The 14,816-nt window shown below is 48.7% G+C and overlaps 1 long non-coding RNA gene and 2 other non-coding genes across 3 annotated transcripts in view; all 3 read right to left on the minus strand.

Annotated features, from left to right (window-relative positions):
• Positions 1–1,897: 1,897 nt before the first annotated feature.
• LOC129670341 (U5 spliceosomal RNA) lies at positions 1,898–2,013 on the minus strand. Its single transcript, XR_008719173.1, has one exon. It is a non-coding gene; the product is annotated as a U5 spliceosomal RNA (small nuclear RNA).
• A 3,749-nt stretch (positions 2,014–5,762) lies between these two features.
• LOC129670329 (U5 spliceosomal RNA) lies at positions 5,763–5,878 on the minus strand. Its single transcript, XR_008719164.1, has one exon. It is a non-coding gene; the product is annotated as a U5 spliceosomal RNA (small nuclear RNA).
• Positions 5,879–9,414: 3,536 nt separating this feature from the next.
• Positions 9,415–14,816, minus strand: part of LOC129669276 (uncharacterized) — a 6,602-nt gene continuing 1,200 nt past the window's right edge. The window contains exon 2 of the long non-coding RNA XR_008719012.1: positions 9,415–10,452. This is a non-coding gene — a long non-coding RNA (uncharacterized LOC129669276). The remainder of the gene's footprint in view (positions 10,453–14,816) is intronic.

Below are 14,816 nucleotides of genomic sequence, written 5' to 3' on the forward strand. Positions count from 1 at the left end.
GAGAGATGGCTCAGGATTAAGATCTCTGTCTGCCCTTCCAGAGGTCCTGAGTTCAATTCCCAGCAACCATATGGCGGCTCACCACCATCTGCTACTACTCTCTGATGCCCTCTTCTGGCATGCAGGTGTACATACAGATAGAGCACTCATACGTAAAATAAATAAATAAATCTTGAAATTTTTTTTTTCCTTTTTAAATTGAAAAACATTTTTAAAGATTTAAAAATTGTAAAGTTTGTGTGAATGGTGTTTTGCCTGTGTGTATACATCAGCGCACCCGGGCCCGCAGTGCCCGCTGGGGCCAGGAGAGGGATCAGATCCTCTGGCAGTGCAGTTACAGAGAGCTGGCTGTGATGTTGGAAATCCAGTTTATGTTCTCTGCAACAGCAGTCAGCGCTCTTAACTGCTGAGCCATCTCTCCAGCTCCTCAAGAGCAGTTTTTTGTTTGGTTGGTTGATTTTGGTTTTTCCTGGCAGGGTTTGTCTATGTAGCCTTGGCTGTCCTGGACTCCCTTTGTAGACCAGGCTGGCCTCGAACTCACAGTGATCCACCTGCCTCTGCCTCCCTGAGTGCTAGGATTAAAGGCGTGTGCCACTGAGCCCAGTTCAATAACTGTTTGTAATGAAAGTTTTGGGAATGTTGGAAGGAGAGAGGAAAGAAAACATTACAAGGATAGCTAGACCATTTTGTTTTCTTCACCAAATGAAGGGACCAAGGAGTTTCCCGGAATACCTTGGAAGGCAAAAGTTTCTCTATAAGAAGGCGTGGGTCCTGGCCAGACAGCAGCCTGGGAGTCCCAGGGGCACTCTGGGCTCTGGAACAGGGCTAGGCAGGGGTCTGTCTGAGGACAAAACCTTGGGAAGAAGAGGAATGGTTCCCCGGGAGCAGGAAATAGAGGGCTGAGATGGAAGGGGAATGTGAAGTGGCCCACACACGGAAGCTGAGAGGAGTAAACGCAACTGGGACAGACCGGAAGAGGGGACCTCTCAGACAGCAGGACACCAGCGGTGAAGGGCCACCGCCAGGGTGTCACTGTCCTTCGCATCCTGGTGCAGCCGAGGGACACGCTGTATCCTCACGGTGGATGCCTGGGCTTGGTGTCAGGGGCCGGCACCAGAGCATGGGTTCCTCAGAAGACTGGCTGCTCTTAGGTTCCTGCCTATTGCCATATTCCTTGGAACCTTGGAGTTAAGAGTTGAATAAGACAGGCTTTAGGTGTGGAGGCCAAGTCTCAGGAAAGACACTGATCCCAGGAGATGGGCCGCCTTCTCAGACAGTAGAGCTTTACGTCACTGTCATCAGACTTTAGCAAAGACTCTTGCAGTCCTTTTCTTTTCCAGTTGGCTTATTCCTGGGTGTGTCGGTGTTGACTCCTATCAGAATTTCTAGCTGGTGAGTTCAAGGCCATCCTGGCTGCATAGGAAGAATCTTCCTCCCCTCCCCCACACTCTCCTCTCCCCAAATCTCTTCCCCTCCAATCTCTACCCCACAAATTTCCTCCCCCCAGTCTCTCCCCCCTCCAAATCTCCCACACTTAAACACACTCAAAAAGAGTCAGTACTGAGGCCCACAAAGTGTGCAGTGCCTCCACTCCACTGCTGCTTTACCCGGCCTCTAATCCCAGCAGAGGGCAGCCAGGGCTACACAGAGACACCCTGTCTCAAAACACACAACACAGAATAACCCGCTGAAAACACAACTAGCTACAGCAGCTCCATAAGACTGTGCTATACACCGGGAAAGGGTTGTTGAGGACGTAGAGACCAGTCAGTGCTGTGTCTTGGGAACTCCAGCCAGAGGCTTCCGGCAGGTTAGCCTGCCAAGGCCTGCAGGAGAGCCGCCCCTGAGGCACACACACGCAGCACTAAACCGGTCTACCCTTAAACAGCTCTCACGTAGCCTCGCCGGAGCAAGGCCTCAAAAAATTGGTTTCAGACTCAGAGTCGTTCCTCTCCACGGAAATCTTTAGTAAAAGGCGAAAGATTTATACGATCTGAAGAGAAACCAGAGTATGGGGAAGCGTGCCGGCGCTCAGGCCTGCAGCAGGAGCAACTCCCTATCGCTGACGGTGTCTCCGTGGCTCAAGGCCACTCCAGCAAAGAGAGCCGCTCTCCTGGCCTGTAAACCAGAGCCGACTTTCGCGAGGGCGGCCTGGGAAGGGCAGCGGATTTTCGTTTTGGTCGCGGCGTCTTGCGCGGGGTTCGGTGGGTATGCAAATACCGGCGGCCCCGCCCTGACCGGGGGGCGGCGTCTCCGCGCAGTGCGGGCCGGGCCAGGAGGGCGACGCCGAGCGCGCCGGGGCGGGGTTCAGGTCCGACCCCCGGGTTGTCCGCGGTTTCTGTACCCACGTTTTCTTGTTGTCCCTGGTGTGGCTCTGGGAACTGGACGGAGAGACTCACACGTACCAGGGAAGGGCTCTACCAACGACCCTAATGACTGCAGTCGGTTCCGACAAAGCCCTCCACTGCGGGACGCTGGGTTCGGCCTCGCTTTAGAGAGAGCAAGGGATGGGTGCAAACAACGTGCCGCTTTCCTGTCTCCTGCGAGGCACGGCGAGCGCCCGGGTAGCCTGTGGTTGCAGGGGAGGCCAGACCTGTGATCCGCGCTTCACCTGTGAATACTCAGCCTTCTGTCTGTCATCTGAGACTCTCTGGCCAGGCTTGCCCTAAAACTGGAGCTTGCAGCCTTTAGTCCCAGCACTCGGGAGGCAGAGGCAGGCAGATCAGAGTTCGAGGCCAGCTGGTCTACACAGAGGGTTCCAGGACAGCCAGGACTACGTAGACCCTGTCTGTCTGTCTGTCTGTCTCTGTCTATCTATCTAAATAAATAAATAAATATATATATATAGCTTACACTCTGGTTCTGGTTTCCTGTGGGCCACGCTACTGCTGTGAATAACATCTTGTGGGTCTTTGACCCTGAACTTTAAGATTTGCTGTCCTTCCCCAGGTGGTGACCCGAATGGAAACCAGCTCTTCTCGTATTCGGAGACAGTCGCTATGTGACTCGAGCTGGCCTCGAACTCCTTATCCTCCTGCCTCAGTCTCTCAAATGCTGGGACCACAGGTATGAATCAGCACACCCAGCGGGGACCACAACTCCATAAAGGTGAGAGTGAGTTCAGCCTCACTGACACTGAGGTAAGCCGGCAGTTCTCACCTCTGTGGAGCGGAGCGCATTGGAGCTCTTGGCTTGGGATATGTGCCGAGTGACAGCCACTGTCCCCGTGTGACAGCTGGGCCCTTGAAACAGTGGTGCATCTGGGAACTGGGTGTTGTTGCTGGGAGACAGGCCCTTTCTCCGCACCGCATGCACACGTAGCTCCTGAACTATTTTTAAAATATGTTTGTGAATATATATTCCAGACAGGGTTTCTCTGTGCAGCCTTGGCTGTCCTGGAACTTGCTCTGTAGACTAGGCTGGCCTTGAACTCAGAGATCAGCCTGCCTCTGCCCCCCAATTTTGGGGAGTAAAGTTGTGTGCCACCTCCCAGCTTGCTTACTTTTATTTTGTGTGTCTGAGCATGCCATGTGCGTGCAGAGGCCTGGAGAGGGCGTCAGAACCACCGTGTAGGTGCCGGGAACAGAACCAGGTTCTCTGCAAGAGTAGCAAATGCTCTTAGTCGCTCCAGCCTCAGCTCTGGGATTTCTTTTTTGAAGAAGTTTTAAGTAATTATTAAAATGTTTAAAATTATTTTAAAAAATGATAATTGTTTTAATTAATCACATTTAAGTGGCTAGTGTGACTCCAGGTTACTGTGTTGGCTCAGCCATGCCTGGGGTTTTCTTTCACGGGTAGAGGAGACGGGAGTCCCTCTCTTCTGCATTTAGGTTTGAGGAATACTAGAATATGACACTGAGGCACAGATTTCCTTTGAGCCAAAGACCTTGCAGGACACACACACACAACTTGCACATGGTTGGCATGTTGATCTCTCTCTCCCTCTGAGAGCAGGAAAGGAAGCTGGCTCCCTGTGAAAGATTCTTTCCTCACAATGCAAGGAAAGAAGATTCTGATCAGAGACAGGACAATCAGCTGAGAGAAATCTGTGCATCTAAACCTTGACAAAATACCTCCCAGCTTCCTCCAGTCCTGCTCTGGCTAGGTTTCTACTGCTGTAGTGAAATACCATGACCAAAAGCAGCTTGGGGAGGAAAGGGTTAATTTATTTTGACCTTTCTTTCTTTCTTTTTCTCTCTCTTTCTTTCTTTCTTTCTTTCTTTCTTTCTTTCTCTCTCTCTCTCTCTTTCTTTCTTTCTTTCTTTCTTTCTTTCTTTCTTTCTTTCTTTCTTTCTTTCTTTCTTTCCTGTGTGTGAGACAGAGTTTCTCTGTGTAGCCTTGGCCATCTTTGTACTCACTCTGTAGACCAGGCTGGCCTAGAACTCAGATATCTGCTTGCCTTTGCCTCCCAAGTGCTGGCATTAAAGGTGTGTGCCGCCACCACCAGGCTTATTTTTTATTTTTTAAATAGTTTCTCTGTGACGCCTTGGCTGTCCCAGACTCACTTTGTAGACCAGGCTGGCCTCAAAACTCAGAGAGATTAGCCTGCCTCTACTCCCGGTATTGGATTTTTGTTTTGTTTGTTTGTTTTGTTTTTGAGACAGGGTTTCTCTATGTATCCCTGCCTGTCCTGGGAACTCACTCTGTAGACCAGTCCAGCCTGGAGCCCAGAGATCCTCCTGCCTCTGCCTCCCCACTGCTACACAGAAAAACCCTGTCTTGAAAAACCAAACCAAAACAAAACAGAAAACCTCCTGCTTTCTCTCAGTCTCTTTAAGGTGTCTGCGTGTCTCTCCGAGTGTATTCATATGTAGACACTGCCAGGATGATGACAGTGCCAGGAGCTGGAACTGTGGGGGTTGTGAACTGTCTGCCAGGCTGGGACAGTCCGTGCTCTTAACTGCTGAGTCATCTCTAGCACCCTTCCCTCTGTAATGGGGTCACACACCCCACGGCGTAAGTGTGGAGGTCAGAGGCACCCGTGGGAGTCAGGTCTTTCCTTCTACCATGTGGGTTCCAGGCTTGGTTGCAGGCGCTTTGGACGTTACCTAGGGGTGCAGGAATGGGTTTGTTTTCTCTGGTTAAAGAAAGGCAGGAAAGAAATGTCATTCCAAATCTTGGGGCACCCAGCAGTCAGTCATATGATATCAGGGAACTTGGGGACCCCTCTTGGGATCCTTATTCTCTTTAGTAATAAGAGACTCTTAAGAAGAGACACAAGCTCAGGGAGTTTAAAAGGAAAGTGTCGGGGCAGGCGACTGCAGCTGTGAAAGAAGGCCCATGTTAATTAAAGCCTCTTAGTGCTTCTCCAGAGAGCCGAGGAATGTAGGAGTGTAAAAGTTCCTGACATTAGCCATCTGTGAGGGCAGAGATAAGGAAGAGAACAAGCAGAGATCTCTATTAAATGGAGAGAAAAATCACCGGCGTTTGGAAACTGGGCCATCCTTCTCCTGACCTTTGATCCAAAGCCTGTAACCCCCACTCCTCAGAACAGACACGGGATGAGTTAATCACCCTCCCACCTTTAACTGTGGCTAGATCTCATATGGCAGGAAATTCTAAACTGACTTGAAGATCAGGTATTTACGACAGGGCTGAGCAGACCTAAGGCTGCCCAGGACCAAGCACTTACTTTAGAAGTTAGATACCTCACCCAATCATGAGCTGCCAAGAAGGCAACCCCTAGAACTCCCCGCGCTTCCCTTGATGGAGGCTGAGGAGGAGGCGGGGGAGGGGCTTTCTGTCGTTAGACCAGTATGTGTAGCCTCGCCAGGCCAAGGCCTCAAAAAATTGGTTTCAGACTCAGAGTTGTTCCTCTCCACGGAAATCTTTAGTAAAAGGCGAAAGATTTATACGATCTGAAGAGAAACCAGAGTATGCCGGCAGTCCGCGGAGGACAGCGCTAGGGTAACAGAGCCTCCTAGTCTACCTATGGTGGCTGTGGATCGCTGCGCCGTTACCTACGGCAACTGCTGCCTGATCTCCTTAAGCGAAGATTTTGTTTTTAGTTTCAAAATTCGAGCACTAGACAAGTATCTTTTCACGAAAACGAGCCGCCCTGGCCGCGGTGTGTTATGGGTATGTAAATGAGCCGGGTGACCGCCCTGGAGACTGGCGCGGTTCCCCCGGGCGACTGCAGGGGGCGGGGCGGAGGGTTCCGCCCCTTGCTCGCCCCGGGCGTGTTCTTCCGCACCCGGGACCTTAGGTAAACGGGTTTTCAGATGGCTGTAAAGGACGAAGAAATGACCGACGTGTTCCCGGTACTGAGGGGTGGGGTCGGGACTGCAGCACAGAGTTCCAAAGGTGTCGGCAAGGTGCTTCTCGGCTGCGCTCGGGAACCGTGCTTCCGTCGCGAATAACCTAGACAAAACCCTGCGTTTTCAATGCAGCGCCCTGCCGCTGTACAAAAGGGGAGAAGATGAGGTTAACACTTCTAAATGTACGGTAAAGGGAGGTACTTTTTCACTGTTGATACATGCATCGTGTGTGTGTGTGTGTGTGTGTGTGTGTGTGTGTGTGTGTGTGTGTACTTTTTTTATTTGTAGAGAACGACCAAAAAGTCCAGCACTCTGCACCAGTAGCCACAGCAGCGTTTCCAGGTTCTGCAGTCATATGAACAGAATTGTAGAGAAATCCACCACACTCCATTAAAATACTAAAGTCAAAAATAAAGTCCTGGAATTTTTTTTTTCTTCCTTTCTGTCTCTCTCTCTCTCAGTGGGGTCAGATGATTTGGAGCTGGTCAGCAGTTGTGAGCTGACCCACGTGAGTGCCGAGAACTGAACTCAGGTCTTCAGGAAGAGCAGCAAGCACTTTTTTGTTTTGTTTTTCGAGACGGGCTTTCTCTGTGTCACAGCCCTGGCTGTCCTGGAACTCGATCTACAGACCAGGCTGGCCTCTCCCTCCTGAGTGCTGGGATTAAAGGCATGCACTGCTCTGCCTGTCTACAGCAAGCACTCTTAACACTGTTCCATCTCTCCAGCCCTCTAGTGTGTGTGTTTAAAGCAATATATACACTTCTACTATAAAATATCTTCTAATGTAGTTTTATAATTTTACCATAAGGCCATTGTCTTGTGGGCTAAATGGTTGGCTCAGTGGTTAAGAGCACTTGTTGCTCTTGCAGAGGACCTGGGTTTGGTTACATACACACACATAGACAAATTTATTGGAATGACTTTTAGCTAGTCCAATATAGCTAGCTGTGTGTGAATGGCAAGTTCAAGACTGTAGTATTTGCTCAGCCCCACGAGGCTGAGTGTTTCAGCTGGTCTTCTGTAATGAACTGGAACCCTGAAGAAGTAGGCTCCAAGGGATGTGCTGGCAGAGTGCAAGTGGGCAAACCTTCCTCCTTTCATAGTCTTTAGACAGGCTCCAGCAGAAGGCGTGGCCCAGATCAAAGGTGTGCCTCCAGATCTGGACTAAAGGCGTGTGTCCATCTGGACCAAAAGCACGTGTCACCCCACTTCACAATCTAGATCAAAAGCCTGTGTTTTCCAGCCTCAGGATCAGGACCGAAGGCATGTTGTCTTCTTGCCTCAAGATCTGGAGCACAAGTGTGCCTTCCATTTTTAAACTATATTTCATTCCAAATATAGTCAAGATGACAACCAAGAATAGCCATCACACAGGCAAAACAAGTCATACACATAAAATTATTTATACACACACAGTTGTTGTTATTTGAAGCAGGGTTTTTCTGTGTAGCCCTGGCTGTCCTGGAACTCTCTTTATAAACCAAGCTGGCCTCGAACTCAGAGATCCACTTGCCTGTGCCTTCTGAGTGCTGGCATTAAAGGTGTACACCACCAGGCCCCACTAATAAAATGATTTTCTTTTTTGGTTTTTCAAGATTTTTTTTTGTTTTGTTTTGTATAGTTTTTTTGTGTGTTTTGAGACAAGGTTTCTCTGTGTAACCTTGGCTGTCCTGTACTCACTTTGTAGACCAAGGTGACCTCAGACTCACAGAGATTCCCCCTGCCTCTGCCTTCCAGAGTGCTGGAATTACGGCCCTGCATCATCACTGCCTGGCACGGCTTTTCAAGATTTTTAAAAAAGACTTTTTTGTCGTGATATCTTGTGTTTGTGGATAGCATCGACTTTATTTTTAGTTGTATTTATTTGTTTTAGGTTCTGTGTATGTATGTGTCTGTGGGGGGGGCATGTTACCACACATATGCAGGTGCTTTGTGGGGGGTGGGGGGCAGAGGAGGGCTTCAGAAGCCTTGGAACTGAGGTTACAGTGATGATGAGCCGCGCCATGCGGATGGCTAACAACAGCCTGTAACCCAGCCCCACAGCCTCGTTGGGCACCTACATTCAGGTGCACACACACACACAAGCACATCCATACATGGTGGAGGCTCTGCTGCTGAAGGTTGCAGCCTCCACACCCGGATAGCTTCCGGAGCTTGGCGCAAGATGGAGGACTCCCTTCCCCCAGCAAGGCTTCCTGTTCCTGTTCCGTGCCTGTCCTTACTCGGAGGACGTCCCTGAGCCACAGGGCCTGGCTTGCCATAGAAGCAGCCTCTGACACAGCTTCCTGTAGAAGGTTCTCCCCCTGCTGCCCATATTATTAGGTAGTGTGCCTCTTCGACAGGCCGCACTGTTTACCGTGAAGCACACTGACAGCACCTATCATCTACCTCTTGGCTGCTTCCCTTTGCCTGTATATTCCTCTCACCGCAGGAACAGAGCTGATCCGCCTCCCTGCAGCTGGTCCCTGATGTCATTCCATGCTGCTCAAAGCCTTCCGAGCCCTGCACTCCGCCTCTGTTCCTCCTGAGCCGGTGGGCTGATGGCCAACAGTTCCCAAGGGAAGAGGAGACAATTTAAAACAATAAAACAAATATATATTCATATTGTTTTTAACTTAATTAAAAATATATTTTTGATGCAGGGCCTCTCAATGTATCCTGGAACCCTATGTAGATCAGGCTGGCCTCCAAGTGCTGGAATCAATGGCATGTGCTCCCATGCTGGCTAAAAATAATTGCTTGGTATGTTGGCTTCATATGTACCCTGAAGAAGTTTGTTCTGTGGTCTGGAGAGGCAGCTCAGTTGCTCCAGTGTTTGGCTAACATACACAAAGCCCCAGTTCAGTTCCCAGCATTTTATAAAACTGGACTTAGCAGCAGATGCTAATAATCCTGGTGCTTGGAAAGTACAGGAGGTAGAAAGTCACAAGGGCAAAGCCATTCTCAGCTACATAGGGAGTTGGAGACCACTCTGGGACACGAGATCCTGTCCCCCCAAAAAAGTGAGCCCCGTGGAAAAGGACATGTGTCACGAAACCTGATGACTGAGTTCAGTCCCCAGCAGCCACATGACAGAAGGAGAGAACTGACTCTCATGAGTTCTCTGACCTCCCCCTGTGCATGCACACACACATACACATAAATAAATAAGTGTGGTTTTAAAAGGAACTTTATTAAAATTTAAGGTGGCTTTTGAGGTGCACGGTTCCAGTTTGGAGAAGAGAAAGCGCCGATAAACTCACAGGCTGCAAAGTCCCTGGTGTTGAGCAGCCGCAGCCCGCTTCCTCTTTAACACATGTTGAGCCATCTTTGGGCATTAGGGGTGTTGTCTTAGCGGGCAATCTTCCCTGCCTTTGTTAGTTCTGCTGAAGCTCTTGACCGCCGGCCAGCGAGAAATGTTAAACAGATCCTGGAGCGAGCAGCTTCCTGCCCCTCCGTGTCCCCTGAGCGTTGTCTGTCTTTTATTCTGCCTTGTGTATGTTATCATTTTTGTTGTTTTCGTTTTCCTCACTTGAGTGATTGCTTTAGTGGTCACTGTTAAGGGCCAAATCTGCAGTGGAGCAGCCAGGCTGTGGGGCAGGGAGTCTGCTCAACTCCAAGGCCTTCGCTGGCCTGCTGCCTTCATGTTCTTAGTAAGTTATTCAGCACTGGGGACTGAATTGGAGCCTGACGTCTGTGAAGGAAGTGCTCTGTGCTGAGCGATATCCCAGCCCTTCCTCGTGAGTCTTTAATGTCCTTGCATTTTCATTCTGCTCCGAGCTGCTCAAGATTTCTGTTAGGAATCTTTCTCACGAGGCCTCTCTCACTCTGTTTCTAGTTTTCTGGATATGAAGATGATCACGGGTTTTCTATTTTTACTTTTTTCCCCCCCCAGGAGCTCACTGTGTATCCTTGGCTGGCCTGGAGTTCTCCAGGTAGACCAGGCTGCCCTTGAATGCGGAGAGATCCACCTGCCTCTCCCCCATGCGCTGGGACTAAAGACATGCATCCTAGCACTATTTTGTTGATTTTTTTGGTGGGGGACAAGGTCTGTGTAGACCAGGATGACATTAAACTCCTGGTCATCTCTATCCCATGTCCCAGTTCTCGGGTTGCTGCAGGTGGTACCGTTATGACAGGTTAAAGTTTTAAGTACATGCTATGCCTTGATGTTGAAGTACAAGTTGGAGTGTTCCGTTTAGTTTTGTTTTAGTCTCTAGAACAAACAGTAAAATTTGGGAGTTATTTCTGAAGCTGTCAGTAGTCTTTTCAAGGAAACAGTCCTTTTATATTCTTCAAAATATTTCCCCCTTATTATTGTTGTGTGTGTGTGTGTGTGTGTGTATTATGTGTGTAGTGTGTAGGCATCCATGTGCCTTGGCATGTATGTGGAGGTCAGAGGACACCTTTCAGGCATTTGCTTTCTCCTCTGCCACAGTGTCTGGGAATGGAACTCAGGTGATCAGGTTTTCACATCAAGCACTTGTACCAGCTGAGACATCCTGCCTTTCTTGACGCCCTCCTCCTCCTCTTCTTTTGATGCTGTTTGTTTGTGTTTTGTTTGTATCGATGGGCCCTGGCTGTCCCAGAACTCACTATGGAAACCAAGCTGGCCTGGAACTCACAGTGATCTGTCTGTCTGCCTCCAGAGGGCTATTTATTTATTTAAGATTTACTTTTATCTTTTATTTCTGTGTATGTATGCTGTGTCTGCTACGTGTTCTCAAGTCCACAAAGGCCTCATCAGGTCCCCTGGAGCTGAAGTTCCAGGCAGTTGTGAGCAGCCTGACGTGGGTGCTGAGAGTCAAATCAGGTCCTCCGGAAGAGCAGCAAGCGCTCTGGCTGCCAGACCATCTTTCTCCAGCTGCACTTCTATACTCTTTTATGCCATGCTTCATGCCTGTTCTTTATTTTCTGACCTTCTTTTTATTTAATTTCCTGTATTTCCATTGGCTTGCTTCTGTTTCTTGAGTTTTCCCCTTCTTTACAAGCTAGATGGTTGGCTGTTTATTATCATTATATGGTGCTGGCTTGAACCCAGGGTCTTATGCATGGAAGGTGAGCGGTGGACCCTAAGTCCCAGCACTAGCCCCAAGTGAAAGAGAAAAGAACAACAATTTGTGGAGCTTTGCTGGATAAGGTTGGAGTCTGACATCCCTGGATGCCATTTGTTTGTGCTCGGTCAATGATGGTGGACTCCCTTTCTCAAGGAGGTTCCAAAACTCTCCCCTAATCTGGGTGAACCCAGATTTTGTAAGGAGTGTCACATAGCACTTAGGGCAGATTACCAGCCTGACCCTTTCCTGATAAGAAAAGCAGTCCAGCAAGTATCTGGGAATTCCTAGAAATACTCTACTCTGTTAAGGCTCTTAGTCTTCAGCGGTGACCTTCAACTATGGAGATTCTCCCGCCCATAGGATAATTAAGTACTGTGTTCTCCTTCTTGTGATAGGACCATACCACTGCATGGAAAATGACGTACTGTACCACCGCATGTAAATCACCCTTGAAACCCCTCCCACTGGTTTATAAATCCCTGAGTTCAAGTAAACATGCTGGCTGGTCACAAGCTACACGATACTGTCAGCCTTCCACTATGGCTGCCTTTATCCCCCACTGGTCTCATCTTACCAGACAGGCCCTCTGGCCTGCTGGGCCTGGGCTTTGCCAGGCCTGGGCTGGTATCGCTGCCATAGGCTTTGGAACGTCTGAGTTTCCACTGCCGCCAGTGATCTCAGTCTAAAAGAGCTCAACTGTAACGCTCTGTGGAAAACTTCCACACCCTGGCCTCGCCCCAAAGTGCTCCAGCCTTTCCTGAGATCTGGGATCTTTGATTCCATTCTCTGTCCAGAAGCCAAAGGACTCTGACGGATGGAGAACTACAAACATTTACCAGAGTTAGGGAGATAGCTTCGTGGGTAAGAGTGCTTGCTGTGGAAGCGGGAGGACCTGAGTGTGGACTCCAGCACCCACGTAAAAAGTGGGTCGTGGCTGTGGGAATAGTGACAGGCCCACAGGGTCTAGGCCCAGGTTCAGTGAGAGATCCTGTCTCAAGGAAAAAGAAGTGAAGCATGATAGAGCGTATCACATCTCCTGTCCTTCTCTGGCCTTTGTGCACGCACACGGGTGTATGCACACATGGAATGCCCACTCAACACAACATACAGTCCTGAGAGCTAGGTCTAAGGACATACAGCTTTCATTGAAAGCTGGGCATGGTGGCTCACATCTGTACGCCCAGTATTCAGGAGACTGAGGCGGAAGGATTGCTTTCTTGCTCTGGACTGACTGAGTTATAACTCACCACGCCAAGTTTAGGCTGCTCAAGTCTTCCTTTCGCCAGAGCATTTAAAAAGTATTTTATATTTCAGTCTTTAGTTATGTGTTCATGTGCGCACATGAATGCATAAAATGGGCACTCTAGAAAGACAAGTTCTTATTTGTGTCTGGGCACGCATAGGAGGCAGAGTACGGAATCAGATCCCTCGGAGCTGGAGTTACAGGTGTTTGAGGGATCTCCGCTTGTTATTTGGGTGCTGGGATCTGAATTCTTATCTTCACGATTGTGCACCAAGTGCTCTAACCGCTGAACAATCCCTCCAGCTGTCAGCACATGTCTTACAGAGCAAGAGCGTCACTCAGAAACCCCATCTCCACAGTCCTGCAGGGAGAAGACTAACGGTTTCCCAAAGGAGCGGACTTCATTTGTAAGAGCATGGAGCCTGCCTTCCATAGACAGACTGGGATGTTGTGTCGCCCAATGGTAGGGCACTTTCCCAGGATGAGAAAGGCACTGGGCTTAATCCCTAGCAAGGCAAATAACAATGATAATAAAAACAACCACAGTAGTAACCGAGAAAGTGGAGCCATCCTGGAGGTTGTGGTGAGGGGCAATTGGGAGATTGACAATTTTACTGGTCTTATGGGCTAATCTATAGGCCAGAGGATTTCCAGAAATGTAAACAGTTGGAGTTCACAATATATGAACACCAGCTCAGGGAGCAATTCCTTCCAAGGAGTCCAAACGACTGAGCAGTCATACAGTATTGAGTGGGTTTTTACAGCTGGATGTGGTCGAGGACAAAGTCAAATGAAAGTCTGCAAAAAATACCTCCCAGCATTTGTGAGGCCAAGGCAGGGGACTGCTGCACATTCGAGGCCAACCTTGGCCGAACACAGAGTTCTAGGCTAGCCTATGTGAATAAGGCTCCGTTTCATAAAAACCGAAATCGCGTCACAAAAAACAAGTCAGGTGTGGTGTTATGCTTTTAAGCTCAGTACTCAGGGAGGCAGAGGCAGGAAGAACCCCGTGAGTTTGAGGACAGCCTGGTTTACATGGTAAGTTCTAGACCAGTCAGGGCTATATAGTAAGAATTTGTCTAAACAACAACAAACCAAAACCAACCAACCAATCAAACAATCAATAACAACAACAAAATCCTTTAAAAACCCTCACTGTTGTGCTTCCTCCTTCCATCACGGTGGAAGCAAATCCCCAGCTTCTGTCACTGTGGAAGCAAATCCCCTGCTTCTGTCACTGTGGGTATATCCCTTCTGTCACTGTGGGCATACCCCTTCCATCACATACCCCTTCCATCACTGTGAGCCTACCCCTCCCGTCACTGAGGGCATACCCCTTCCGTCACTGTGGGCACATCCACTACACTCACTGTGAACACATGAGTGTGGGAAGAGTGGCAATGTTAGAGGCACTGAAGGGGTGAGATGGACTCGATTCCCTTTACCGACATCACTAAACAGATAAACAGACAGATATCACATGCCCCTGAAATAGGAGGGCAAGCACAGTATAGTCTCTAAAACGCCCTTTCTCCAAAACAACAGAAAGTACAAGGCATGCAAAGACACAGGAAAATATGACTCATACAGCAAAAAACAAACAAAAGCAGGCAGCAGGGACTGGCTGCGTCAGTGGGCAGAGGTCATATTTGACAGACACAGGCTTCAAAGTCACTGTTATAACTAAGGAGCCAAAGAGCTATGATTAAAGAGGAAAGGGACTGTCAAAGGACAATGTCACACCAAATAGAGTATATCACTGGAGAGAGGAGTTGTTTTGTTTTATCCTAGGTCAGCATGAGCCACATAGTTCCAGGCCAGCCTGCATCACAATAAGACCAAAAGGAACATAACAAGATTTCATAAAAGTTTTATTGTTGCTTGGCATGGTGGCGCATGCCTTTAATCCCAGCACAAAGAGCAACAGCAACAGAAAAAATCTGCTGGACTTCCAGGAAGCCCAACAAAATTCAAGTAGAATAAATGCAAAAAAGTATATAAAGATACATACTGTGGCAAAAATACTGAGAGCCAAAGACCAGAAGGGAATGTTTCATTTCGTTTTATTGTTTTTTCAAAACAGGGTAGCCCTGTCTGTCCTGGAATTTTCTCTGTAGACCAGGCTGGCCTCAAACTCACAGAGATCAACCTACCTCTGCCTCCTGAGTGCTGTGCACTACCATGCTGGGCAAGGGAATACATTTTAAAGGTTTCTTTCTTTCTTTCTTTCTTTCTTTCTTTCTTTCTTTCTTTCTTTCTTTCTTTCTTTCTTTCTTTCTT

This window comes from Psammomys obesus, unplaced genomic scaffold (assembly GCF_907164565.1).
Source record: "Psammomys obesus unplaced genomic scaffold, mPsaObe1.curated_primary_1811, whole genome shotgun sequence".
Taxonomy (NCBI): Eukaryota; Metazoa; Chordata; class Mammalia; order Rodentia; family Muridae; genus Psammomys; species Psammomys obesus.